This window comes from Brienomyrus brachyistius, chromosome 24, assembly GCF_023856365.1.
Source record: "Brienomyrus brachyistius isolate T26 chromosome 24, BBRACH_0.4, whole genome shotgun sequence".
NCBI classification, from domain to species: domain Eukaryota; kingdom Metazoa; phylum Chordata; class Actinopteri; order Osteoglossiformes; family Mormyridae; genus Brienomyrus; species Brienomyrus brachyistius.
The window spans coordinates 6493181-6495760 of record NC_064556.1 but is presented as its reverse complement, the minus strand read 5'-3'; positions in this window follow the sequence as shown (position 1 = coordinate 6495760).

Below are 2580 nucleotides of genomic sequence, written 5' to 3'. Positions count from 1 at the left end.
TCTGTCGATTTCTCAGGAGAAATATTTTGGTTGGTTTATTAGGCAGAAGTGACAATTTTTAAGGTTTCGCTCGTCTGTTTGTTTGTAAGCCGCAGTGTTGCCGGCACACAGATTAAAACAAACAAGCAAATAAATTATCTACCTTGAAACGTGCTTGGCAGACATAGTAATGCCGGCTGAAGGCACATACCAGCGATGTGGAATTTCTTAATTTGGACTAATATGCTGGTCCTGGCTGATTAGGGACTGGAGGATCTCTGTTGGCTCGTCACACTTCGGCCTTATCAAGGCATTTCAACCGAATGAATAAGCTGGCAGCTTTTTGCAGGGAGCGTTGTGATTTGTCAAACAAAAGACACGTTCGACCGTACTCAGAAACGACAGCGAACGCTCATCAAAACGAACGTAAAAACGAGACACGAGTCGGCTATCTTTGCCGAAAAGCCGAGATTAAGAGAGAAGTCATTCAGACCTTCTACACGGAATCCGATGCTGCAACGTATCTTGTAACTAATGTCTGACGATTTACGTCAGTTTCAAGTACTTTAAAAAACAAGCAGATAAAGTTAATAGAAACAGACATTTTAAATTTAGATTTTTTTTCTGTTTTTGTTTCTGCTGATATTTATATTCTGGATATATATTTTTTTACTGATGACAAAGAAGAAATCTCAAACAACACACACACACACACACACACACACACACACACACACACACACACACACACACACACACACACACACAAACACGCCTCATCAACCTGTAAGACCTTATAGAATCTCCATCATACATGCCAGAGTGGTTTTAACCTGGGCAGGTGGCATCTTGTCATGATCGATGCGCTTTCATTACCTAAATTACACAGAGAACACAGTGCTTCACTAAATTCATTTGCAAGTGAAAATACTGTCTGCACTCACGACGTCTGTGACAGTGTGGGGCATGCTTCAATTATGTAACCAGAATAAATGGGAAAATCTTTATTATTTCTAGGGATCTGATGGGAATTCTCAAAACCGTAACCGCAAACTGTGTACATTAACTGATAGGCACAAATCACTCCACAGGGTGTCATGGAGGACCCTGGAAGTGGACAGTCTCTACAAAGAGCCAATTAAGGATTTGAAAATAAGTGAGGTGGGATTGCTCACCTTGGAGATTATAAACGGAGGAAGGATCGATAATACCTACAGACTGGTTTGAACTGGTCTAGACCTCTAAGGCATGGACTGGTTGACCTCCTCTGGGTTCTCAGGTGAAAATCAAGGTTTTTCGTCTTTTGAAGTGCATGGCGTCAGTCGATTGAGGGAGGTTTTATATATTAGAAAGTGATACATTGTTTTCAAAATAGAATTTTGAATGTGCAAAAAATGATCTTCACCTTCAAGAAGGGTTAGATATTTGCTGTATTGGGGAGGTTATGGGATAGACATTGGACCACTGTGATCCTGCGCAAGACAAGTGGGTATATAAGATGGATGGATGGATGGATGGACAATCGACATAAACAGACAAACCTTTGAGATCTTTGAGAATATTCAGAGAATTTGATTTTTGACCCCTCCAGCTTCCTGTACTTCATCCTCCCGTCAGTCTGTCACTATGGCAACCAGAACATTCTCTTCCCTCTTCTCTCTCCATTGACACATGCAGCGCGAACATCCTCTTCACACGGAGGAAGCCTGGAGACAGCCTGGCCGTCTTTTGGATGCTCCTTCCAGGTTCCTCTCCGCACGTTGTGCATTTTGTCATCGTCATTTTGTATTTTTTTTCCCAAGTGGAAAGAGAGATTGATCTTCGTAAATTATGCAAAATGCTGAAAACTGTTACATTGATTGCTGTGACGCCAACAGCCTGACACACTGTTACACTGATCTGATTGAAGCTCAATGATGTCTGTCCTGCTAATTCCAAGTTGATTTCTTTCCACGAGTAAGGGGTCTTTCCCACAGTATGAAACAAACATATAAACATAAATATGAAAGATGCATAGCATATACCAGGGCCGCCAATTAATACATGTGTGTGTGTCGCAATACAAGCAGCCGGTAATTTTCAGTAAAAATCCATTTCAAGTGTAATGAATTGAAACCCAAATTATAGCTCTAAAAGCTGTTCTGAGCGAAAAAGTTCATGGACAAGCAGTCTCACTGGGGGCTTTTTAATTAGTGACACCTTTGCAATAGCATAAAACACCAAACATTTGTGTTTTTCTTTAGCGGCACCCCTGGGAATGAAATAGCTAATTGGCAAGAACGGAACCGAGTGAGTCAATCAGAAAAATTATGACACTTAATACAAAGAAAATGGCTGTGCAGGAGATTTGTGCAGGTGTGCTAAGCATTGCTTGTCGATGGACTTTTGTTATATGAAACCAAGTCCCAAGACTTTCTGAGCAGTGTGTGTGTGTGTGTGTATGTGTGTATGTGTATTATATATATAAATAATATATACATATACAGACACTCCTCTACTTACGAACGAGATGCGTTCCGAATGGCCATTCGTAACTTGAAATGTTCGTAAGTCGTTATTGAACATCATTTTAAGGGTATACGCAAGTACTAAGAACTAGGA